General features: G+C 37.7%; 1 protein-coding gene and 1 non-coding gene across 4 annotated transcripts in view; one reads left to right on the top strand and one right to left on the bottom strand.

The window, feature by feature from the left end:
- Positions 1–25,934, top strand: part of FNIP1 (folliculin interacting protein 1) — a 153,833-nt gene that overhangs the window by 4,541 nt on the left and 123,358 nt on the right. The window lies entirely within an intron of this gene.
- Positions 15,825–15,963, bottom strand: LOC125146857 (U4 spliceosomal RNA). Its single transcript, XR_007144908.1, has one exon. It is a non-coding gene; the product is annotated as a U4 spliceosomal RNA (small nuclear RNA).

The following is a 25,934-nucleotide window of genomic DNA, read 5'->3' as shown; positions in this document are numbered from 1 at the left end:
TTTCCTGAGAACTGGTAGTTAGATACTTTATTAGATTCAGGTCCAGGTTTGTTTGTTTTTTTTTTAATAAAAATATACCATAGATGTTTTTCGTATACTTCCTTTCGATTAGAATTACATAGTGTCAAGTTGTCCCCCTTTTAGTGATGCTTAGATTGATGAGTAATTTCACATTGTATCAGCCTTGTTTTTCTATTATAAGATTCTCCTTTCCTGAATGGTTTTAGCATCTTTTGTTGATTATTGTCTGAATCCACTATCTTGTTAGGAATTGTGAAATGGTGATATCCTGATTCTTTAATTCTTCCCACATTTATTTCCTGGAAGAGATTTCTCTTACCACCTATTTGGCTACTCTTTGCTATAGGAAAGGTAACATATATTTGATTGTTTGCCTTTATCATTTGTCAGAATAATTTATAATGAATTGATCGGTGAAAGTTTTCACTTTAATTTTCATTTTTTGTCATCACAAGCTTCTGGATTTTGATGTATTTTAATTGCTTATAGTCCAAATTGTCCCGTATTTGGCCCATAGAAGACTTTTCAAGTTGACTTCTGTGCCCTTGTGCCATGATCTTTTTAATCTTTGATAATTTCTGCTTTCCTTTGACCTTTTCTTAATCCCCTCTCCCTCTTCTATGATTTTATCACCTTGGACATGTTTTAGATTCTCTGATGTGCTATGCTGTCCTATTCTCTGTTCTTGACATAGTCGTGTATATCTTTTTTGATTGGCATTTTTTTAGTGATCATCTGGACTTATCCTAATTGTCCTTCCTCCGGGAAGCTTTTTCTGATTTCTCCCAGACTGAGTTGGGTTTCGCTGCAGTTTTCTCCCATAGCTTAATGCATTTCCTACTGTGATATCTGTTAAAATTGTCATTATGTGTCCATATCTCTCTTTTTTGCTTGCTTGTGTTCTCTTCAACTTCAAGGTGGGTTTAGAGTTAGAACCCTGTAGAGCTGCCTGTTGGATTGTTTGTGGGAAACAGATACCTAGGTTTCTGCCTGGAGCCTTTAGATTGGTGCCATTTTTTGAGGGAGAAGATACAAGATTGTAGAGGCATGTTTTGACTAGTGTATCAGCAGCAGCTTTCCCCCCTTATTCTGTATCATAAGGCATGATTTATATTCATCACAGCTCTTTTTACAACTTACCATCCATCTCCCCCAAGTTCACATTGTTGTGCCAATATACAGCACAGTGCCTGAACATATGCTTAGTAAATATATGTAGAATGTATGTATGAAATAATTTCAAGGCAGAGGGAGAGTCAAAAGTTCTATTTTGGACATTTGGTCTAGTTTTACTTGCCACTGAGATATCCACTTCGAGATGTCCAGTTGACAGTTCAATGAAGTAAATCGAGAATTCATGGCAGAGGTTGATTCACAATAGAGTTGTGACTGGAGATAGGAATTTGGGTTTATGGTTAATATTAAAACTAACGGGAGGGATGAGATCATCTAGGAAAAGGTGTAGATTGGGTATTGGAAAGAACAGGGCTTTGCTCTGAAGAAATTTTAAAAGTACAGATGTAGGAGAAGAAAGTCTTTTCTACAGAAGAAAATGGCACGAGAAACCATGGGAAAGCCAGGGGTGTGTGGTGTTAGGAAAGCTCCAAGGGGGAAGTGTTTGAAGAAGGATGGTATGATGAACTCTTTTGTATGCTGGTTGCTGACAGGTCTTGTGAGATGACCAAGAGAAAAGTATCTATTGGATTTGTCATGTTGGAGATAATTAGTGACCTTAATTTTTTTTTTTTGTTTTTTGAGATGAGCATGTTTAGGGGAGAAAGATAGATGTGGAGTAAATGAGGTGAAAAATGGCTTCACTGCTAACGCTTTTTATTTTTGTAGGCAAAACCTTCTTTAATGCTTTGTTATGTTTTCACTTTCAGTATTCTGATTTTGTGTCACATTTTAAGCTTCTGAAGTTCTTAAGCTGGCTTTTTAATGTCAATATTTGTAAGAATTGCATTTGAGAAATTTTGGTTTTTTTCACTGTGCTTTCTAAATATTTGGTGCATTTACAAGGGCTTTTGTTATTTAAAAAATACCACTTTTCCATAAATCGTACCTTTTAATTCTATATTAGAAATAGTAGAAAGTTTTAATAGTCTTTACAGAGAATCCTGTGGGATCATACTTTTCTTATTAAAGCGAGAAGCTGAGAATTGTAAGTAATTACATGTCAATGCTCTTTGGCAGTAATATTTGGTCATAAGAGTCTAACTTTGCAGAGAATTGCAAACATATTTTATTGTTAACTTGTTTTGCTTTTCTGTCTCTAAGTAGTAGTATTAGATTTATTTTTCAGAACCATGTTTACTGAAGGAAAATAGGTGATTGAAATACAGCTTCAGTATTCAGATTGTAAAACTTGGACTTCAAAGGGACATTTTAAGATAGAGGTGTGGGAAGATCCTGAACTCACCTTCTCTCACTGGACACAGCAAATCTATAGCTACATTTGAAATAACTTCCTCTGGAAAAGTTCTGAAAACCAGACAAACAGTTCTTCCACGGCAAAGAACAAAAGGGCCACATCGAGATGAGTAGGAGAGGCAGAGATAACACTCTTGCCAGAAATCCCGGCCCTGACCTTACACTGACCTGCAATCAGGAGGGATCCTAAAAATCTTTCCCCTGAGGAGCAAGTGTTTTGTGCTCCACATCAGGTACCCCAACCCTTGGATTCTGCACTATAGAAACAAGTCCCCAAAGTGTAAGACCAGTGGAGACTATGTCCAGGAGAACCATTGAACTGTAGGAAATGGAGAACCTCCTCTTAAAGGTCTTGCAGGCAGACTCACTCACCCTAGGAGCTAGCAAAAAATGAGCAGATTGAAAAGCACCTGGACCATATGTGAAGGAGAAAGTCTTAGTCTTTATTCTTAAAGGGACTGCCAGAAGGGCAGGAATCTGTTGGTACTCTCTCTGGCCACAGAATTGCTGGTGGGTGCTATTTTTGTCATCTCAGTCTCTCTTGTAAATGCCAGCATTTGTGAGCACCACTTTGGCAATGTCCTAACCTGTTAGTGCAGGTGGGTGTGCTCCACCCCCCATATGCCATATCACAGTCAGCCTGTAAGCATCTCACACCCCCTGAGCTGCAGCTGCACTATAGCTGGCTGGGCAAGTACCCTGCACCTCTGTGCCACAGCTGTCTGGGTAAGTACACCCCACTCCCCACATTGTAGCTGCAGCTTTGTCATATCCAGATGTTGTATTCAGCCCACATGGGGGGTGCCCGTTAAGTGCCTAGCTCTGGTTGCCGGGTGGAAGGGGGTTTGAGCTTCTGGGCCCCACATGTCATTTCTTACAAAAGGCCATTTCTTTAAGACTGTGAGAGGTAGCTATTTCACCTAATGTGAAGAATTAGAATTGGGTAAAATGAATAGTTAGAAAAATATGTTCTAGACAAAAGAACAAGACAGAATCTCAGAAAAAGACTTCACTGAGGCGGAGGTAAGTAATCTACTTGATAAAGAGTTCAAAGTAATGGTTATAAATATGATCACTAAACTCAAAAGGGAAATGAATGAACACAGTGAAAACTTCAAAAAATATACAAAATATATTTTGTATAACATGTACAAAATATACAAAAAATATACAAAGAAAGGAGCAAAAAGAAGTCACAGAGTTGAAGAATACAGAAACTGAACTGGAAAATATATTAGAGGAGTTTATCATCAAACTGGATGAAGCAGAAGAATGGATCAGTGTGCTAGAAGACAAAGCAACGAAAAGTTACCTAGACAGCAGCAAAAAGAATTTTTAAAAGTGAAGATGCCTTAAGGGAACTTTGCAACAACATCAAGCAGAATAACATCCACGTTATAGGGACCCTAGAAGGAGAGAGAGAAAGGAGCAGAACAATTGCTTGAAGAAATAATGGCTGAAAACTTCCTCATTCTGGGTTAGGAAACAGACACTCAGGCCCAGGAATCCCAGAGAATTCTAAATAAGATAAAGAGATCACACCGAAACACATTATAATTAAAATGTCAAAAGTTAAAGAGAGACTTAAAAGCAGCAAGAGAGGGGTGCCTGGGTGGCGCAGTCGGTTAAGCGTCCGACTTCAGCCAGGTCACGATCTCGCAGTCCATGAGTTCGAGCCCCGCGTCGGGCTCTGGGCTGATGGCTCGGAGCCTGGAGCCTGTTTCCGATTCTGTGTCTCCCTCTCTCTCTGCCCCTCCCCCGTTCATGCTCTGTCTCTCTCTGTCCCAAAAAAAAAAAAAAAAAAAAAAAAACCACGTTGAAAAGCAGCAAGAGAAAAACAACGCTCTATACGAGGGAAACCCCATAGTACTAGAGGCAGATTTTTCAGCAGAAACTTTCTAGGCTAGAAGAGCATGGTGTGACCTATTCAAAGTACTGAAAGGAGAAAACCTGCAATTAAGAATTCACTACCTAGCAAGGTTATCTTTAAAAAATTTTTTTTAAATGTTTATTTATTTTGAGGGAGAGAGAGAATGCGAGCAGGGGAGGAGCAGAGAGAGGGGGAGATACAGAATCTGAAGAAGGCTCCAGGCTCTGAGCTGTCAGCACAGAGCCCGATGTGGGGCTTGAACTCACGAATCGCGAGATCATGACCTGAGTTGAAGTCGGATGCTTAACTGACTGAGTCACCCAGATGCCCCAAGGTTATATTTTAGAATAGGATTTTTTCCAATAAGCAAAAGCTGATAGAGTTCATTACCAGCAACCAGCTTTATAAGAAATGCTGAAGGGATTTCTTTAAGGGGAAAATAAATGGCTAATTAATTATGATAAAAATTAATGATAAACGTAGTAAAGCTAAAATCTCATTGGAAAATATAAATATACAGTAAAGGTAGTGGCTTAATCACATAAAACTAGTATGAATATCAAGAGATGAAACTAAGACTACAATAACTTACTCAGGGATACATAAAATAAAAATGTGTAAGCTGCAATATCAAAAACATAAAACATTGTGGAAGAATAAAAATGTACATTTTTGGAATATATTCAAATGTAAGTTACTATCAACTCAAAATAGACTGTTGTATAGAGGATGTTATATGAGAACTTCATGGTAACCACAAAGCAAAACCTTGTAGTAAACATATAAAAGAAAATGAGAAAGGAATCTAAACATAACAATAAGAAATTATCAAGAAAGTTACCAAGAGTGAAGAAAAAAAGAGAAGAACAGAGAGGAATTACAAAAACAACCATAAAACAGTTAATAAAGTGGCAATAAATACACACCTATCAATAATTACTTTAAGTGTAAATGAACTAATTTACCAACCCAAAGACATAGAGTGGCTCAGAGGATTTTAAAAAAGACTTATCTGTATGCTGCCTATAAGAGACTCACTCCAGAATAAGGACACACAGAGACTGAAAATAGAGGGATGGAAAAAGATATTCCATGCAAATGGAGATGAAAACAAAGCTGACGTAGTTGTCCTTCTATCAAAATGGACTTGAAAACAAAGAATGTAATAAAAGACAGGAGCAATGCATAATGATAAAGTGGTTAATTTAGCAAGAAGATACAGCATTTATAAACATATATGTGCTTGGCATAGAAGCACTAAAATACATAAAGCACATATTGAAAGACTTGATGAGAGAAATTGACCACAGAATAATAGTAGGCAACATTAATACCCCACTTATGTCAATGGGTAGATAATCTAGACGATACTGATAAGGAAACATTGGTTTTAAATGATATGTTAGACCAGATGGATTTAATAGATATATAGAGAGAACATGCCATCCAAAAGTTGCAGAATACACATTCTTGTCAAGTCCACATGAAACATTTTCCAGGATAGATCACATTAGGTCCCAGAACAACTCCGAATAAGTTCAAGAAAATTGAAAGCATATAAGCATTTTTTCAACCACAGTAATATAAAACCAGAAATCAATTACAAGAAGAAAAATGGAAAAACCATAAAAATTTGATTGAGGAAATCAAAGGAGAAATAAAAGAATATCTAGAGACAAATGAAAACCGAAATATGATATACCAAAATCTTTGGGATGCAACAGAAGTGGTTATAGAAGGGAATTTCATAGCAATAAAGACCTACCTCAAGAAACATGAAAAATCTCAAACAATCTAACTTTACATGTAAAGGAAATAGAAAAAAAAGAACAAATGATACCCAAGTAAGTGGAAGGAAGGAAATAATAAAGATCTGAGTGGGTATCAATGAGGTGGAGACAAAAAGACAATAGAAAAGATCAGTGATGCTAAGAACTGGTTCTTTGGAAAGATAAAAATGACAAACATTTAGCTAGACTTCCTAAGAGAAAAAAAGATGGCTCACATGAATGAAATCAGAAATGAGAGAGAAGTTACAACTGATATTACAGAATGCAAAAAATCAGAAAAAAACTACTGTGAACAATTATACATCAATAAATTGAACAACCTAGAAGAGATGGATAAATCCCTAGAAGCTTACAATCTTCCACTTGGATCCTTGGGCTGTTTCCATATCTTGGCTATTGCAAATAATGCTGCCATAAACAGGGGTGCACGTATCCCTTTGAATCAGTATTTTTGTATTCTTTGGGTAAATAACCAGTAGTGCAGTTGTTGGATCATAGGGTAGTTCTATTTTTAACTTTTTGAGGAACCTCCACTCTTTTCCAGAGTGGCTGAACCAGTTTGCATTCCCCAAAACAGTGCAGCAGAGTTCCCCTTTCTCAGCATCATGGCCAACACCTATTGTTTCTTGTGTTGTTGATGTTAGTCATATGACAGGTATGAGGTGATATCTTACTGTTGTTTTGATGTGCATTTCCCTAATGATGAATGATGTTGAGCATCTTTTCATGTGTCTGTTGGCCATCTGTATGTCTCCTTTGGAGAAATGTCTTTTCATGTCTTCTACCTATTTTAAGTTGGATTATTGGTTTTTTGGGTGTTAAGTTTTATAAGTTCTTTGTATATTTTGGATGCTAACCCTTTATCAGATATGTCATTTGCAAATATCTTCTCGCATTCTGTCAGTTGCCTTTTAGGTTTGCTGATTGTTTCCTTAGCTGTTGATTGTTTTGTTGATTGTTTCATTTTTTAAATTATTTTTAATGTTTATTTTTGAGAGAGAGGGAGAGAGTGCAAGCATGAGCAGGAGAGAGGCAGAGAGGGACACAGCATCTGAAGTGGGCTCTGCACTGACAGCAGTGAGCCTGGTGTGGGGCTTGAACTCACGAACTGCAAGATTCTAAACCTGACCTCTAAACCCAGGTGAATAAAAGTGGTGAGAGTGGACCTCCTTGTCTTCTTCCTGAACTTAGAGGAAAAGCTATTTTTCCCTTATTAAGGATGATGGTAACTCTGGGTTTTTTAATAGATGGTCTTTATTATGTTGAGGTATGTTTACTCTAAACCTGTTTTGTTGAGAGTTTTTTTTTTTTTTTTTTTATCACGAATGGATGTTGTACTTTGTCAACTGGTTTTTCTGCATCTATTGTAATGATCACGTGGCTTTTATCTTATCTCCTGTTGATGTGATGTATCACACTCATTGATTTGTGAATATTGAAACACACTTGCAACCCCTTGACTGTGGTGATTTTTATTTTTTAAAAAAAAAATTTTTTTTTCAACGTTTTATTTATTTTTGGGACAGAGAGAGACAGAGCATGAACAGGGGAGGGGCAGAGAGAGAGGGAGACACAGAATCGGAAACAGGCTCCAGGCTCTGAGCCATCAGCCCAGAGCCTGACACGGGGCTCGAACTCACGGACTGAGAGATCGTGACCTGGCTGAAGTCGGATGCTTAACCGACTGCGCCACCCAGGCGCCCCGACTGTGGTGATTTTTAAAATGAATTGTTTAATTTGGTTTGCTGGTGTTTTACTGAGAATTTTTGCATCTGTGTTCATTAGGGATATTGGCCTGTAGTTCTCCTTTTTAGTGGTATCTTTTATCTGGTTTTGGTATCAGGGTAATGCTGACCTCAGAATGAATTTGAAAGTTTTCCTTCCTCTTCTAATTTTTGGAAGAGTTTAAGAAGAATAGGTGTTAGCTCTTTTTTATAGCCGTCTAGTCCTGGACTTTTGTTTGTTGGGATTTTTTGTATTACTGACTCAGTTTCTTTTCTGGTCATTGGTTGGTTCAATTTTCTGTTTCCTCCTGTTTAAGTTTTGATAGTTTGTATGTTTTTACCCTTTTCTTCTAGGTCATCCAATTTGTTGGCATATAGTTTTTCATAATATTCTCTGTTTGTTTTTCTATGGTGTTGGTTACTTCTTCTCTCTCATTTGTGATTTTATTTGAGCCCTTACTCTTTTTCTTGAAAAGTTTGGCTGGAGCTTTATTAATTTTATTGATTTTTTTTTTTTCCCCAAAGAACCAGCTCCTGGTTTCACTGATCTGTTGTATTGTTATTTTAGTTTCTGTGTGATTTATTTTTGCTCTCATCTTTATTATTTTCTTCATTCTGCTGGTTTTAGGTTTTTTTGTTGTTCTTTTTCTAGTTTGTTGAGGTATAAGATTAAGCTGTGTGTTTGAAATTTTTCTTGCTTCTTAAGGTAGGCCTGTGTTGTATAAACTTCCCTCTTAGAACCACTTTTGCTGCATCCTAGAGGTTTTGGACTGTTGTGTCTTCATTTTTATTTGTTTCCATATTTTTTTTTATTTCTTCTTTGTTTCTTTGTTGACTTATTCATTGTTTAGTAGCATGTTATTTAACCTTCATGTGTTTGTGATCTTTCTAGATTTTTTCTTGTGGTTGACTTCTAGTTTCATAGCATTATGGCCAGACAATATGCATGGTATGATTTCAGTCCTCTTTAATTTGTTGAGGTTTGTTTTGCGGGCTAATATGTGATCTGTTCTGGAGAATGTTCTGTGTGTGTTTGAATAGAATGTGTATTATGCTGTTTTGCAATGGAATGTTCTGAATATATTTGTTAAATTCATCTGTTCCTGTGTGTCATTCAGAGCCATTGTTTACTTGTTGATGTTCTGTTTAGATAATCTGTCTATTAATGTAAGCAGGGTGTTAAAGTCCCCTAGCATTATTGTATTATTATCAACTAGTTCCTTTATTTTATTTATTTTTTATTTGCTGTTTTATGTATTTAGGTGCTCCTCTGTTGGTTGAGTGCATTAATATTTACAGTTGTTAGATCTTCTTGTTGAATTATCTTCTTTATTATTATATAGTGTCCTTTTTTGTCTCTTGTTACTGTCTTTGTTTTGAAGTCTATTTTGTTTGATATAAGCTTTGTTACTCTGGTTTCCCTTTGATACATATTTCCATGATAGATGTTTCTCCATACCCTCACTTTAAATCTGCAGGTGTATATAGTCTAAAATGGGTCTCTTGTAGGCAGCATATAGATGGGTCTTGTTTTTTTTAAATCCATTTTATCACCGTGTGTCTTTTGAGGGGAGCATTTAGTCCATTTCCATTCAAAATAATTATTGCTAGTTATGCATTTATTGCCATATTATTGCTTATTTTGTGGTTTCTGTAGATTTTTTTCATTTCTTGTCTTTATTTCATGGTTTTTTGATTTTTAAGTGATATATTTTGATTGTTTTCATTTTATTCTTTGCATATTTATTAGTGGTTTTTGACAAATGGTTGCCGTTAGTTTTTTATATAACCTCTAATGCATATAGCAGTCTATATAATAAGTTGATGGTCATTTAAGTTTGAACCCATTCTTTCCTTTTCTCCCCATGTTTTAAGAGTATGTTATTGTATTTTTTTTTTAATGTTTATTTACTTTTGAGAGAGAGAGAGAGAGAGAGAGCGCACTAGCAGGGGAGGGGCAGAGAGAGAGAGGGAGACACAGAATCTGAAACAGGTTCCAGGCTCTGAGCTGTCACCACAGAGCCTGATATGGCGCTTGAACTCAGGAATGGCAAGATCATGACCTGAGCCGAAGTTGGATGCTTAACCGATTGAGCCACTCAGGTGCTCTTGTTATTGTATTTAAAAAAAAAAAATTTTTTTTACATTTATTCATTTTTCTTGAGGGAGGGATGGAGGGAGGGATAGGAAGAGAGAGAGAGAGAGAGAAAGAGAGAGGATGAGTGGGGTAGGGGCAGAGAGCAAGGGAGAGAGAATTCCAAGCAGGCTCCACGCTGTCAGTGAAGAGCCTGACATGGGGCTTGAACTTATGAAACATGAGGTCATGACCTGAGCTGAGATCAAGAGTCAGATGCCCAACTGACTGAGCCACCCAGGTGCCCCATATTATATTTTATATCCTTTTTTTTAATGAGTTCCTTGACTGATATTTTTTTTTACAGAAAGAGTAATTAATTGTTACTACTTTTGTGTTTTCTACTTCTATATTGTCACTTTTGGTCTCTTTTCCATTGAGAAAGTCCCTTTTAATATTTCTTGGAGAGCTGGTTTGGTGGTCATGAACTCCTTTGGTTGTTGTTTGAGAAATCTCTCTCTTATTTTATTCTGAATGAAAGCCTTGCTGGCTAGAGTAGCTTTGGTTGCAGATTTTTCCCATTCAGCATATTGAATATATCATGCCACTCCCTTCTGGCTTGCTAAATTTCTGTTGAGAAATTTCCTCCTAGCCTCATGGGTTTTCCCTTGTAAGTTAAGGCCTCTTTGGCTTGCGGATTTAAAATTTTTTTCTTTATCACTATATTTTGCAAATTTAATTGTAACATGCCTTGGTGTGGGTCTGTTTTTGTTGATCCTGTTGGGGGGTTCTCTGTGACGCCTTGATCTGGCTATGTTTCCTTCCCCAGATAATAGCTCTTCTTTAAATAAATTTTCTGCCACCTCCTTTCTCTTTTTCTGGAACTTCTCCTATAACATGAATGTTATTACATGTGGTGGTGTCAACTGAGTTCCCTAAGTCTGTTCTCATTTTGGACAGTTTTTTTCTGTCACTTTTGTTCACCTTGATTACTTTCCATTACCTTGTCTTCTAGGTCACTTATTTATTCTTCTGCTTCTTCTATCCTCCTCTTGATTCCATCAAGTGTGTTTCTCATTTCATTGATTGTGCCTTCTCTCCTGTGTTGTTTTTTTATATCTGTGTTAAGAGTCTCACTCATTTCTTGAATTCTTTTCTGGAGTCCAGTGAGTATTCTTATGATCATTGTTTTCAATTCTTTATCAGGCATGTTACTTATATCTCTTACTCTTAGATCGCTCAGTGTGACCTTGTTCTGTTCTTTCATTTGGGATAAATTTCTCTGTCTCCTTATTTTGTTTGCATCTCTGTGTTAAAGAAAGTCAGCTGTGTCTTCTCCTCTTGAAAGTAGTGACTTTATGAAGAAAAGGTCCTGGAATGCCCAGCAGAGCAGTGTCTCTTCTTTATCAGAACCTGGCTTTCAGGAGAGTATCCTAAGTGTGTTGCTTATTCCCTGCTTTTGTGCCTGAGTCACATTTCCTTTCATTGCAGTCTCTGCACTGACTCTGGCTGTTGTGGGCTGTACTTTTTCTCTGTGGTGTCATTGGGACTCAGGCAGGTCAGCTCTGGGGTGGCATGCATGTGAGGGAACTTGGGAGCAGGGCGACAGTGTTAGCAAAATTTGCAGCAGGCTACTAGTCCTGTGCTGGACCCTCTGAAGTACTGAGGTGTCTGGGCCCTGTGTGCCAGGGTGGCCAGGGGAATGTGCCTGTGTGACACACAAGAAAGTGGCTGAGGGTGAACAGCTGGGTGCAGTGGGATGGATGCACACAGTGCATGGTGACAGCTGTGCACTAGGCCTGCTGGATGGGGTGCCCCTTCAGCTTTAACAAAATTTGTCCTGAGCCCAGGGCTGAGGCCAGTAGGCTTGGAGTGGGCAAATTCTCCTTAGAACTTGTGAGCATGGTACGCTGCTAGCAGGTTAGGTAGCAAGTGTCTGTGCAGCCCTGCTTCTCGCGTATGTCTCTGTGCTTATACTCTGGGCTGGGAGAGGAAAATGGCACCTGCCACCTCTCTCATTTTCAGAGAAGTCCCCCAACACACTCAGAAATAATTGTGAAGAGATCTGTGTTCTCTTTGCCTCAGTGTTGTGTAAATTGCCATTTCTTTGGTTGTTGTTGTTGCTGTTGCCTCTCTGTGTAGGCTGCTGTCTCTTTAAGGGTGATGACTGGGCTATCACTTGCCTTTTGGGCTCACTCAGTGCTGAGTCAGCTGACCTCCAAAGCTCCAGGTTCTTAGCCTTACTGGTTCTTACTAACTCACTGAGTTCAGCTTCTCTGACTTTTAAAGCCAGGCATTATGGGGATTAGTTTTTCCTGTGTGCGCTCCCTGGTGTGAGGGCCAGTTTCTCTGCCCTCTGTGCTCGTGCAGCTCCCTGCCTCCTGTGGGCATCCTCCCTCCACCTTCCTGACCTTCTTAGCTTTTCAAATGCATTTGCTTCTCTGTATTTAGTTGTGGAGTTTGTTCTGTCATTCTTCAGGTGCTGTCTGGTTTATTGACTTGGATGTGGATGATATCTAGTTGAAAACGTGGAAGGGGCTCAGCTCAGGGTCCTCTTACTCTACCATATTCCCATGCCCCCTTTCTATTTCATAAGGTTCTATTATGTTTTGAGAATAAAGATATTAACTAAAGTATGAAGTATGCATGGTAAAATTTCAAGGCTACACATCTAAATGAATAAAAGTAGAGTAATTTCCAAATTATTAGAATGAAAATAGAATATAGAAAGAGAACTAAAAAGAATGTAAGAAGGGGTACGAAAAAGAACATAAGTTACAGAACAAGTACAAAGCAATAGAATCATGTAGTAAAATAAATTCCAGCACATTATAAAAACCACATTAAGTGAAAGCAGACTAAATAATGCAGAGAAGACAAAAATTTGTTGGACTGGAAAAAATAATATCTATCTGTATCTGCTGCTTAAAGAGCATATATTCAAGATATACAAATATAGAAAGATTGAAAGCAAAAAAAAACAGAAAAAGATACTGAGACAACAAAAAGAAAGCTGATAACTGCAGTCACATCAGTTAAAATAGACATGAAAATTATTAATGATAAATGTAATGATAAAAGGTTAACTCACCAAGAAGAGTATTTTTGGAAATACATGAAGCAGAAATGTCCAGGAGATATGGACACATCTATAGTCGGTGATTTTTTTATTTTTATTTTTTTGTGTGTGTGAGAGAGAGAGTGGGGGGGTGGAGAGAGAAAGCATGAGCAGGGGATGGGCAAAGAGAGGCACAAAATCAGTATAGAGCCTGATTAAGGGCTCGAACTCATGAACTGTGAGATCATGACCTGAGCTGAAGTCGGGTGCTTAACCGACTGAGCCACCCAGGAGCCCCATAGTAGGTGACTTTTAAACATATCTCTTCTAGTTATTGAAGGTCTAGCCACTCTAGACCTTCTTGGCCTCTCTAGAAGTAGCAAAAAAAGCTTAAGAATAAAAAAGATTCTGGGGGCGCCTGGCTGGCTCTGTGAATGGAGCATGGACTCGTGATCTTGCGGTTGTGAGTTCAAGCCCACTTTGGGTGTAGACATTACTTAAAAATAAAATCTTAAAAACAAAAAGATTTTGAAAACAAAATCAGCATGAAACTAGCAATTAGAGGAAACACATTTTTTCCCCTGACATTCATAGAGCAGTTAGGGAAACAACTTATGAGTCAGGGAAAAGAAAACCTAAATGGAAATTTAAAGTAACTAGAATTGAATTATAATAAATACCATATTACAAAACTTGGATGTAGCTAAAGCTTCAATGACAGTAATTTATAACGTTTACATAAGAGAAGAAGGAACGGTTCAAAATATGACTTGAGTGTTCTACTTAAGGAGTTAGAAAGGAGAAAACAGAATAAACTTGAAAAAGAAATAATACAGACAACAAAAGGAAATCAAAGGCATCAAAATTGGCAAAGATGAAGTCAAGCTTTCACTTTTTGCAGATGACATGGTATTATACATGGAAAATCCGATAGACTGCACCAAAAGTCTACTAGAACTGATACATGAATTCAGCGAAATCGCAGGATACAAAATCAATGTACAGAAATCAGTTGCATTCTTATACACTAATAATGAAGCAACAGAAAGACAAATAAAGAAACTGATCCCATTCACAATGGCACCAAGAATCATAAAATAAGCTAGGAATAAACCTAACCAAAGATGCAAAAGATCTGTATGCTGAAAACTATAGAAAGCTGATGAATGAAATTGAGGGAGATATAAAGAAATGGAAAAAACATTCCATGCTCATGGATTGGAAGAATAAATATTGTTAAAATGTCAATACTCCCAAGGCTATCTACACATTCAATGCAATCCCAATCAAAATTGCACCAACATTCTTCTCGAAGCTAGAACAAGCAATCCTAAAATTTGTATGGAACCACAAAGGCCCCGAATAGCCAAAGTAATATTGAAGAAGAAGACCAAAGAGGGAGACATCACAATCCCAGACTTTAGCCTCTACTACAAAGCTGTAATTATCAAGACAGCATGGTATTGGCACAAAAACAGACACATAGATCAATGGAATCGAATAGAGACTCCAGCATTGGGCCCACAAAAGTATGGCCAACTCATTGACAAAGCAGGAAAGAATATCCAGTGGAAAAAAGACAGTCTCTTTAACAAATGGTGCTGGGAGAACTGGACAGCAACATGCAGAAGAATGAAACTAGACCACTTTCTTACACCACTCACAAAAATAAACTCAAAATGGATAAAGGACCTGAATGAGAGACAGGAAACCATCAAAACCCTGGAGGAGAAAGCAGGAAAAGACCTCTCTGACCTCAGCCGCAGCAATTTCTTACTTGACACATCTCTAAAGGCAAGGGAATTAAAAGCAAAAATGAGCTATTGGGACCTCATGAAGATAACAATCTTCAGCACTGCAATGGAAACAATCAACAAAACTAAAAGGCAACCAACAGCATGGAAGAAGATATTTGCAAATGACATATTGGACAAAGGACTAGTATCCAAAATCTATAAAGAACTCACCAAACTCCACACCTGAAAAACAAATAATCCAGTGAAGAAATGGGCAGAAAACATGAATAGACACTTCTCTAAGGAAGACATCCAGATGTCCAACAGGCACATGAAAAGATGCTGAACGTCACTCCTCATCAGGGAAATACAAATCAAAACCACACTCAGATACCACATCATGCCAGTTAGAGTGGCTAAAATGAACAAATGAGGAGACCATAGATGCTGGCGAGGATGTGGAGAAATGGGAACCCTCTTGCATTGTTGGTGGGAATGCATACTGGTGCAGCCACTCTGGAAAACAGTTTGGAGGTTCCTCAAAAAATTAAAAATAGATCTACCCTATGACCCAGCAATATCACTGCTAGGAATTTACCTAAGGGATATAGGAGTGCTGATGCATAGGGGCACTTGTACCCCAATGTTTATAGCAGCACTTTCAACAGTAGCCAAATTATGGAAAGAACCTAAATGTCCATCAACTGGTGAATGGATAATGAAATTGTGGTTAACGAAATTCACAATGGAATACTACGTGGCAATGAGAAAGAATGAAATATGGCCTTTTGTAGCAACGTGGATGGAACTGGAGAGTGTTATGCTAAGTGAAATCAGTCATACAGAGAAAGACAGATACCATATGTTTTCACTCCTATGTGGATCCTGAGAAACTTAACAGAAGACCATGGGGGAGGGGAAGGGAAAAAGAAGTTAGGGAGGGAGCCAAACCATAAGAGACTCAAAAACTGAGAACGAACTGAGGGTTGATGGGGGGTGGAAGGGAGGGGAGAGTGGGTGATGGGTATTGAGGAGGTCACCTGTTGGGCTGAGCACTGGGTGTTGTATGGAAACCAATTTGACAATAAATTTCATATTAAAAAATAATAAAAATTAAAAAAATTAAAAAATATAAGAGCCCCCAAATTAATGAACTAGAAAATGAATGTGCAAGAGAAAATGAAACTTAGTTTTTTCAATTAGCAATAATCGCACCTCGGATAAACCTTATTGGCTACGATACTGCCACTGCGCAAAGCTGAAACTTAGTTTTTTGAAATAGGCAAAACTTGCTAAAAATAATAAAAATAAACAAGCCATAGATAACTAATCTAAGAATAAGAAATGGAATCTATGTATAGATAGATTGAAGTTGAAAAGGTAAGAGAATGTTAGCAAAATATTTATGTAGTGCTTTATGATGTTTCAGGAATTGTTTTAAGGACTTCAGATATATTACTTCATTTAATTGTAAAAACAGCTTTATGAGGTAGGTGACATTACCCTCCTTTATAGATGAGAAAACTGAAACACCAAGGTATTAGATAACTTGCTCTAAACCTAATAGGTTTTGAGAGAGAATTAAGAACCCAGACCCTGAAACCTCATTGTTCTTTGTTGTTTGGTGGTAGTACCTGTGCCAAGTAAGTAAATCTCGGTGTCTGCATTTCACTATCTGTTAAATGTAACTAATACTTCACTAGTTCATTGGAAAGATTGAATGAGTTAGGATATGTAAGGCAATTTCAACAGTGTCTGCTCATTGAATTATATAAGTGTTATTTTATTTATTAAAGGAGGAAGACTACATAATTAGTCAGCAGATGCAGACTTATTTCATAAAATTCAACTTCCATTTATGATACACACTCTTAGCAAACTAAGAACAGAATTCACTAATCTGGGTAACTTTTGGTTGGTGAGGGTATCTGCTGATTCCACAGCCAGAATATTTGGGGCAAGAACAGTGCAAGCGGATTGGCATTAGTTTGGCGATGGCCAAAAGTTGGATGGTACCAAATATTAACAAGAATGTGGAGCAGTAAGAATCCCTGTATAGTATACATTGGTACAAAACAACTTTGGAAAACAATCTGGCATTATTTAGTGAGGTAGAAAATACTCACTTCATTACCTAGCAATTCCATTCTGTGGCATATTTGTTTACTCCTCACCAAATTTCATACACCCTTCCGTATTTCACAGTTCTTGTAGGCATACAACTCCATGTGACTCTTGTGGCAAATTTGGTGTAAATACTATTTACTTGTATTGTTTCTGGCCTGAAGGTTGAAGAATAGTGTGAGTTCTTCATGCTGTTATCTGCCATGGAAATAGCCCATATTCCTAACTCTACCTGTTGGAAGGAAGCTTCTTTAGAGAGCCAAGAGATGGATATATAATGGAATGTTAATAGGAACTGGAATGGTAAAATTTCTGGGATGTATTGTAGAAGCTGTAGAGTAGGAGAGTTATTGTTTCTAGAGTCATAGACCTGTCAAGTGGCTGTAATAATGATTTTGCAGGTAAGCAATTTCTTCTTTTCAGATTAATTGGCTGGGAGCCTATCATTAGAGCTTTGAATTTATATTTACTTTTCTGGTTTTGTAATTAAAATGTAGAAATTTAGTTTCTGTAAATTTTTTTTTAAAGTTCATTTATTTTGAGAGACAGAGAGCATGCGAGCAGGGGAGGAGCAAAGAGAGTGAGAGCGAGGATCCTAAGCAGGATCTGTGCTGTCAGCACAGAGCCTGATGTGGGGCTGGAAAACACCAACCATGAGATCACAACCAGAGCCAAAATGAAGAGCTGAATAGATGCTTAACTGACTTAGCCACTCAGGTGCTCCAGAAATTTAGTTTCTAACTTTTAATTTAGTTTTATAATTTTTTTTTCTAGTTTTTTCGTATTGTTTTGTTTTACTTTTATATTGGATTTTTGGGAGCCAGCATGGCTTACAAAAATGGAAACTACCCAAAGCATGATAACACTGTATCAGTATAGTTTTCCACTATATTTATATTATAATGTGTTTTCTATACTTTGCCTTGATATGCTTGCATTAAAATATCTTATATTTAGATGATGTTCGAATTCAATCTTATGTATAGTAGGAAGTAGTTTTCAACTATAGCTATTCATTAAAACCATTAGGGAAGCTTTAAAAAAATTCTGTTGAGGGGTGCCTGAGTGGTTCAGTTGGTTTAGCGTTCACCTCTTGATCTCAGCTCAGGCAGGTCATGATCTCAGTTTGTGTGATCAGGCCCCTTATTGGGCTCTGCACTGACAGTACAGAGCCTTCTTGGGATTCTCTCTCTCCCTCTGTCTCTGTCCCTCCCTCACTTGTGTGCACACAAGGTCTCTTTCTTTCAAAAGAAATAAATAAACTTAAAAAAATAAATACATAAAAAATACATAAAAAGATTCTGATGTTAAGGCCTCCTCCGTACCAGTTTTATGATTCTAATATGTAGCTCTGGGGTTGAGGATCATTGAACAAGAAAAAAAGATGAAGAAGAAAAGTGGATGTCATTGGCTGGATACTCCAGGGATATAGGGCCTAGTGATGATACCATACACCTTAGAAAAACAACCAAAAAAAAAAAAATTGATCACATCTCTATAAGTATATTAGACTTACTTAAAATTTTTTTAAGTTTATTTATTTTGAGAGAGAGAGAGAGAGAGAAAGTGGGGGAGGGGGTGAGAGAGAGGGAGGCAGAGAATCCCAAACGGGCTCCACACTAACAGTGTGGAGCCCGATGCCAGGCTTGAACTCACGAAACTATGGGATCATGACCTGAGTTGAAACCAAGAATTGGACACTTAATCTATTGAGCCACCCAGGCACCCCACATTAGACTTCTATAATTGGTAAAATCCATATTGTAGAGTAATTCCACATTTAAGTAATGCTACCATTTTAGAAAATTAGGATTTTTTTTCTTTTAAAACTGAGTAAATACTTTTTGGTGCTGGCAACCTTTTCAGTGAATTAGCCACTATGATGTTTTATTTATTCTTAAAATTTTAATTTTTATATCAACTTTATTGAAATATGACACATTCAATTAAATGCATCCTTTTAACTATATATGTGTTAGTCATGCCTTTTTTTGGTCTGTATTTTCTAGTGTTTTGACATGTGGAGCCTTCTTGATCCTGGAGAGACTGACCTTTCCAGGGTTACCTAATTCTTAGAGATAGCAAAGGATTCCCCTGTTAGCAGTGCATCTTTCATGTGTGAACCAACCAGTTCAGAGCCTGCTCCAACCACCTCCTTTACTGAGCTGTCATATTCTTACTCTAATTACCCCAGGTCTAGGTACCAGCCAACTAGGGGGTTGTTCTTACACTGTGGAGACCCCTGTAATTATTGAGACTAGTCAGTCTTATGTTTAGCTTGCTTATCACATCTGGCCCATTTTTTTCTCTGGTGAAAACCACAGTAAAGATTTTTGCCACATTTTTCTCTTTCCCCTGCCTCCTGATTGCTCTGGTGCTTCCCATGTGGCCTGATGTAGTGTGGCATGCTTCCTGTTTCTAGGGAACTGTGGGTATAAACTTCTTCCTTCATGACAGTTTTTTCCATGTCTTTGTCTTGCAATACCTGATGAAAACAAATCCTGGGTTCATTTTAAGACAGTATGGTTCGTGGGGCGCCTGGGTGGCTCGTTCGGTTAAGTGTGTGACTCTTGACTTCTGCTCATGATCTCACTGTTCGTGACTTCAAGCTCCATGTCGGGCTCCACACTGACAGCATGGAGCCTGGTTAGGATTCTTTCTCTCCCTTTCTTTCTGCCCCTCCCCTACACTCTCTCTCTTTAATAAACTTAAAAAACTCATCTTTATAAAAAAAAATAAAATGTTATGTTTCTGAGTTTTGACAAATATATACACCTTTGTAACAACTATTATAATCAAGATATAGAACTTTGTGGGGGTGCCTGGTTGGCCCAGTTGGTTAAGCATCCAGCTTTGGCTCAGGTCATGATCTCTCAGTTTGCGGGTTTGAGCCCCATGTCGGGTTGTGTGCTGACAGCTCAGAGCCTGGAGCCTGCTTCGGGTTCTGTGTCTCCCTCTCTCCCTGCTCCTCCCCTGCTTGTGCTCTTTCTCTCTCTCTCTCAAAAATAAATAAACATTAAAAAAAATAGTGAACTTCGTGTCACTCCCAAAAGTTCTCTTATATCCCTTTATAGTCAGTAACCAACCCCCCCAACTCCCATGACCCCCCTCCCCCCAATTTCTGATCTACTTTCTGTCACCATAGATTAATTTTCCCCATTCTAAAATTTCATGTTAATAAAATTCTACAATATGTGCTTTTTTTGTTTCTGGATTCTTTTATTCAGCAGAATGTTTCTTAGATTTATCCTGTGTTTCTGCTTACTTCAGTAGCTCATTGATTTTTATTGAAGATGAGTATTCCATTATACTGATATAATAAAATTTGTCCATATAGAAGTTGATGAATATTTGGATTATTTTCACTTTGAGGGAATATTATATATAAAGCTCCTATGAACATTGATGTATGAGTCTTTGTCTGAATGTGTTTTTATTTCTGTTGGGTAGATATCTAGAAGTAGAATTGCTGGGTTATAAGCAAGTGTATGCTTAACTTTATAAGAAACTGCCAAACTGTGTTCCAAAATGGTTGCACCATTTTACTTGCTCACCACCAGTATGTGATAATTCCAGTTATCACCAACACTTAGTCCTTTTTCTGTTTTCTTTTCAAATTTTTATTTAAATTCTGGTTAGTTAACATACAGTATACTATTGGTTTCAGGAGTAGAATTCACTGATTCATCACTTCCATACAACACCCAGTGCTCATCACAACAGGTGCCCTCCTTAGTACCCATCATCCCTCTAGCCCATCTCTCACTCACTTCCCTCTATAGTTTGTTCTCTATCATTAAGAGTCACTTGTGATTTGTTTCCCTCCCTTTCCTGCCCCCCGCCATCACCTTGCCATATGTTCATCTGTTTTGTTTCTTAAATTCCACATAGGAGTGAAATCCTGTGGTATTTGTCCTTCTCTGACTGACTTATTTCACTTAGCATAATACATTCTAGCTCCATCGACATCACTGCAAATGTGGTATCAGTCTTAACGATTTTAATAATTTTAGTAAGTGTGTAGTAGCATCTCATTGTAGTTTATTTTGTCTTTCCTTCATTCCTAGTGATGTTGAGCAATTTTTTGAGCTCATTTGCTATATATGTATCTTTTTTTATAAAGTCCAAGTATTTTGCCATGTAAAAACTGGGTAACTTCTTAGTGTGAGTTACAAGACTTCTTTATATATTCTGGACAAAATTCTTGGTTAGATACACTCATTGCTGATTTTCTCCATGCTCCAGGTTGCATCTATGTTAGTGATGTCTTTCAAAGATCAGAATTCTGAAATTTGATGAAGTCTAGCTTATGATATTTTATCTATTTTTATTTTTTTTAATGTTTACTTATTTTGAGAGAGAGAGAGAGCGAGCGAGCGAGGAAGGAGCATAGAGAGAGGGAAAGAGAGAATCCCAAGCAGGTTTTGAGCTGTTAGTGCAGTGCCCCATGGGGGGCTCGATCTCACCAACTCTGAGGTCATGATGTGAGCTGCAATCAAGAGTTGGAGGCTTAGTGCAGCTGGGTGGCTCGGTTGGTTAAGCCTCCAATTTTTTAGCTTGTGATCTCATGGTTCATGAGTTCAAGCCCCTCATGGGCCTCTCTGCTGTCAGCATGGAGCCCCTTCAGATCCTTTGTCTCCCTTTCTGTCAAAAATAAACATTAAAAAAAGAAAACAAGTTGGGGCACCTGGGTTGCTCAGTCGATTGAACATTTGACTTCAGGTCATGATCTCATAGTTTGTGGGTTCAAGCCCCTCATCGGGCTCAGAGCCTGGAGCCTGTTTCGGATTATGTGTATCCCTCTTCCTGTCCCTCTCCTGCTCATACTGTCTCTCTCTTTCCCCCTCTCTCTTTCTCAAAAATAAATAAATATTAAAAAAAATTGTAAAATAAAGGAGTTGGAGGCTTAACCAACAGAGCTACCCAGGCCACTCCTATGATATTTTTAAAAGTTTGTGGTATTAATGCTGAGTGAAATAAGTCAGAGAAGGACAGATATCATATGTTTTCACTCATATGTGGATCTTGAGAGAAACTTAACAAAAGACCCTGGGGGAAGGAAAGGGGAAAAAATAGTTACAGAGAGGGAGGGAGGCAAACCATAAGAGACTCTTAAATACAGAGAACAAAATGAGGGCGCCTGGGTGGCTCAGTCGGTTAAGCATCCAACTTCGGCTCAGGTCACGATCTCGCGGTCCGTGAGTTCTAGCCCCGCGTCGGGCTCTGGGCTGATGGCTCAGAGCCTGGAGCCTGCTTCCGATTCTGTGCCTCCCTCTCTCTCTCTGCCCCTACCCCATTCATGCGTCTCTCTCTGTCTCAAAAATAAGTAAAACCTTAAAAAAAATATATATAGAGAGAACAAACTGAGGGTGGATGGGGGGTGTGAGAGAGGGGAAAATGGGTGATGGGCATTGAGGACGACACTTGTTGGATGAGCTCTGGGTGTTGTATGTAAGTGATGAACCATGAAAATCTACCCCAAAAACCAAGAGCACTTTACATAGTGTATATTAGCCAATTTGAGAGTGTATTTAAAAAATATATATAAAAGTTTATGGTTGGGTGTGTATGATGTAAGAAAATTTTGCCGTACTCCAAGGTCAAGAAAATATCCTGGCTTTTTTGTTTTTTTGTAGAGATTTTATAGTTTTTGAGCTTTCATGTTTAAGTCTATGACTTATTTTGAGTTAATTTTTATCTGTAGAGTGAGTTAGGTTTGAGGTTTTTTTCTCTACGAATATCTGGTTTATCTAGTGCTAATTGTTGAGATGTTATCTTTTGAAAAGCTTTGTCTAATTAGAATATGTTAACATGTGTCTCTCTTTTACAGATACATTCTAGTTCAGAGGGAATTTCCCACTGGGCAATAATAAATGCTATCCATCCTATACTTGAAGTACTGTTGTGAGGGCACCTGGGTGGCTCAGTCAGTTAAGCGTCTGACTCTTGATTTCTCTTGTGGTATGATTTCACAGTTGGTGAGTTTGAGCCCCACTTTGGGCTCTGCGCTGATCTTGCAGAGCCTTCTTGGGATTCTCTGTCTCTCTCCTTCTCTCTCTGCTCCTCCCCTGCTTGTGTTCTCTCTCTTGCTCTCAAAATAAATAAACTTAAAAAATTGTATAAAAAAAAGAAGTACTGTTGTATAAGATTAGGCATGTTTTTGGAATGTAGAAAGAGACACAATAAGATTTTAATAACCAGCCAAAGCACAATGCCTTGTACATAATATGCTTACTAAATAAGAATGTTTGCTTTGGAACTTAGCCTTAACTGCACAGAAAACTGAAAATATTTTTATTCAGTTAGTCTGAGCAGTCTGTGGGGTGAAAAGCAATAGAAGAGTGCTTTCAGTAGAGTCTCCAGTCCTTCAAAATTTAGAATCCAGGAGCAGAGATTCTGTATGCATCTAAAGAGAATATACATTTGCTAATATTCGAGAAAGAGAATGACCTTTTTTTTCTAATTTGCCAGTGGTTATCGGCCTGGAGTGTGCATCAGAATCACCTGTGGACCTCTTTAAAAATCCTTCAGATTGCTCTATGTGGAATTATTTCTCAATCTTCTAGAGTAGGTTTTTGGGCAGGTGATTATTTCAACTTGTTTTGAAGCTCTTCAACATGCTTTTTTTTTTTTTTTTTAATGTTTTATTTATTTTTGAGACAGGGAGAGACAGAGCATGAACGGGGGAGAGTCAGAGAGAGAGGGAGACACAGAATCTGAAACAGGCTCCAGGCTCTGAGCTGTCAGCACAGAGCCCGACGTGGGGCTCGAACTCACGGACAGTGAGATCGTGACCTGAGCCGAGGTCGGACGCTTAACCGACTGAGCCACCCAGGCGCCCCAACATGCTTTTGATATATAGCCCTAGTTACCTGATACCTTAGTATAACCACTGATTTTACTCTGTCATTTTCTCATTTGACCTCTCAATCACCCAGTCAGACTGGCTCACTTTTGTACCTGAGGAAGATAAAAATGTGATTAAATGTTTTCCTTCACAAGTGATTTAAACAAAATTCACAGTAGACATTTTTTTAAGGTCTATTTATTTTGAGAGAGGGAGAAGGGGAGAGGAGTGAAGGGCAAAGGGAGACAGAGAGAGACAAGGCAGAGACAGAGAGACAGACAGAAGAGAGAGAGAGAGAGAGAGAGAGAGAGAGAGAGAGAGAGAGAGGATCCCAAGCAGGCTCCACACTGTCAGCATAGAGCCTGATGTGGGACATGAACTCATGAACTGTGAGATCATGACCTGAGCTGAAGCCAAAGTCGATGCTTAACCTACTGAATATTTGAATAACGTTTAACCTCAATAACTGAAAAATAGAAATAAAGATAATATCCTGTCTATAATTTACGAAGCTGTCAGTCTGATAATACTGGAAAGAACAATACCTTATTATGGCAAAAGAAAATAAAGCAAGCCCTATTTTATGTGACAGTATATATGGGTACAACTACTTTGTAGAGCAGCAGTTGTGCAAAGGTAATATATAAGCATATTCTGATGTTCCTTGAAGAATTATTTGAAGTTTCCAATTTAAGTTGTTACTGTGTCCATAATTAGGGTGATTAAATAAATTATAGTTTATACATTGGAACACTGTATAGCTATTAAATAGAATATGATAATTATGTATTTCCTAGTAGAGATTTCCACATACATTAAGTTAAAAAGTAAATTGTAGGGTAGTATGCAATATGATTTTACTTTTATAAATATGTTTGTTAATTCTGTTAACATGTATTTGTACATTTATAAGAAAAGTCTAGAAGGGAGTACAAAAATGTTGAAAGTGGCTAGATCTGGGGAATAAGATTGGTGGGATAGTTTTATATTTGTTTGATTTTTTGTATTCCCTTGGCAGTAAAGTAAGTTTGTTGCCTCTATACTTTTAAAAAGATATAAATATGAAATATTTGACTTGCGCAAGATCAGTATAACTTGGTAAGGGTAGTACTAGAACTTGGAATTGTCAGACTTCACGGGAGAAATTTTTCAGAGAAATATTTACCAGTATACTAAGAATTTTAACTGATTTGCGGTAGGAAAGCAAAGTTTTTATTTTTGTAATTTACATAGAGTAAAATTCTCCCATAGCACTTACAGTCCTACGAGTTTTTTTAAATAAAATTTTTATTGAAGAACAGTATACTTAAGAGAAGTGTACATATTTTAACTATTGAATTAAATGAATTTACACATAGTGCCAGAAAGCTACTACCAAGCTCAATAAACAGTATTGCTTGTGCCCCTGGAGTATCCCTAGTGAGCTTTTCAACCTCCACTATCCTCACCTCTCATATCAGGGGTTAATTTTGCCTGAATTTGAGCTTCATGTAAATGGAATCATACGTATGTATTCTTGTTTGGCTTCTTTATTGCTTAACATTATGTTTGAATTTATCCATATGGTTTGTGTTGTATAGTTCATTCTCATAGGCTATAGGCTAGAATTTCTCGAATTCAGCTCTGGTGACAGTTTGGTTAGGATAATTCTCTCCTGTGCATTGAAGGATGTTTACAGCATCCTTGATCTCTAACCCACTAGATGCCAGTAGCACCCCTGAGTTGTGACAACCTAAAATGTCTCCAGACATTGCCAGATATCCTCTGGGGGTAGCGGGGGGTAGGGAGCAAAATCATCCCTGGTTGAGAACTACTGCAGTGTAATATTCTGTTGTGTGAAAATACCAGTTTATTACCCAGACTATTGCGTTGATGGATGTTTGGATCATTTCCTGGTTGATACTGTAATGAATAACATTGCTTTGAACATTTTATTAACAAGTTTGTTTGTTTATTTATTTTGAGAGAACACATGCAGGGGAGGGACAGAGAGACAGGGAGGGACAGGGATAGTGAAAGAGAGAGAATCCCAAGTAGTCTGGAACTCACGAACTGTAAGATCAGGACCTGAGCTGAAATCAAGAGTCAGACATGTAACTGAGGCATCCAAATGCCCCTGCTTTGAACATTTTTATACTGTTTTTTTTGAGGGAGATATGTACATATTTCTATTAAATGTGTACCTTAGTTTGACTTTGTAGGTCATCAGATATGTATATGTTCAGTTTTTTTTTTAGATATTGTCACACTATTTTTCAAA

Source organism: Prionailurus viverrinus, chromosome A1, assembly GCF_022837055.1.
Source record: "Prionailurus viverrinus isolate Anna chromosome A1, UM_Priviv_1.0, whole genome shotgun sequence".
NCBI classification, from domain to species: domain Eukaryota; kingdom Metazoa; phylum Chordata; class Mammalia; order Carnivora; family Felidae; genus Prionailurus; species Prionailurus viverrinus.
Note: the sequence above shows the minus strand (reverse complement) of the source record. Positions and strands in the feature narration are given on the sequence as shown.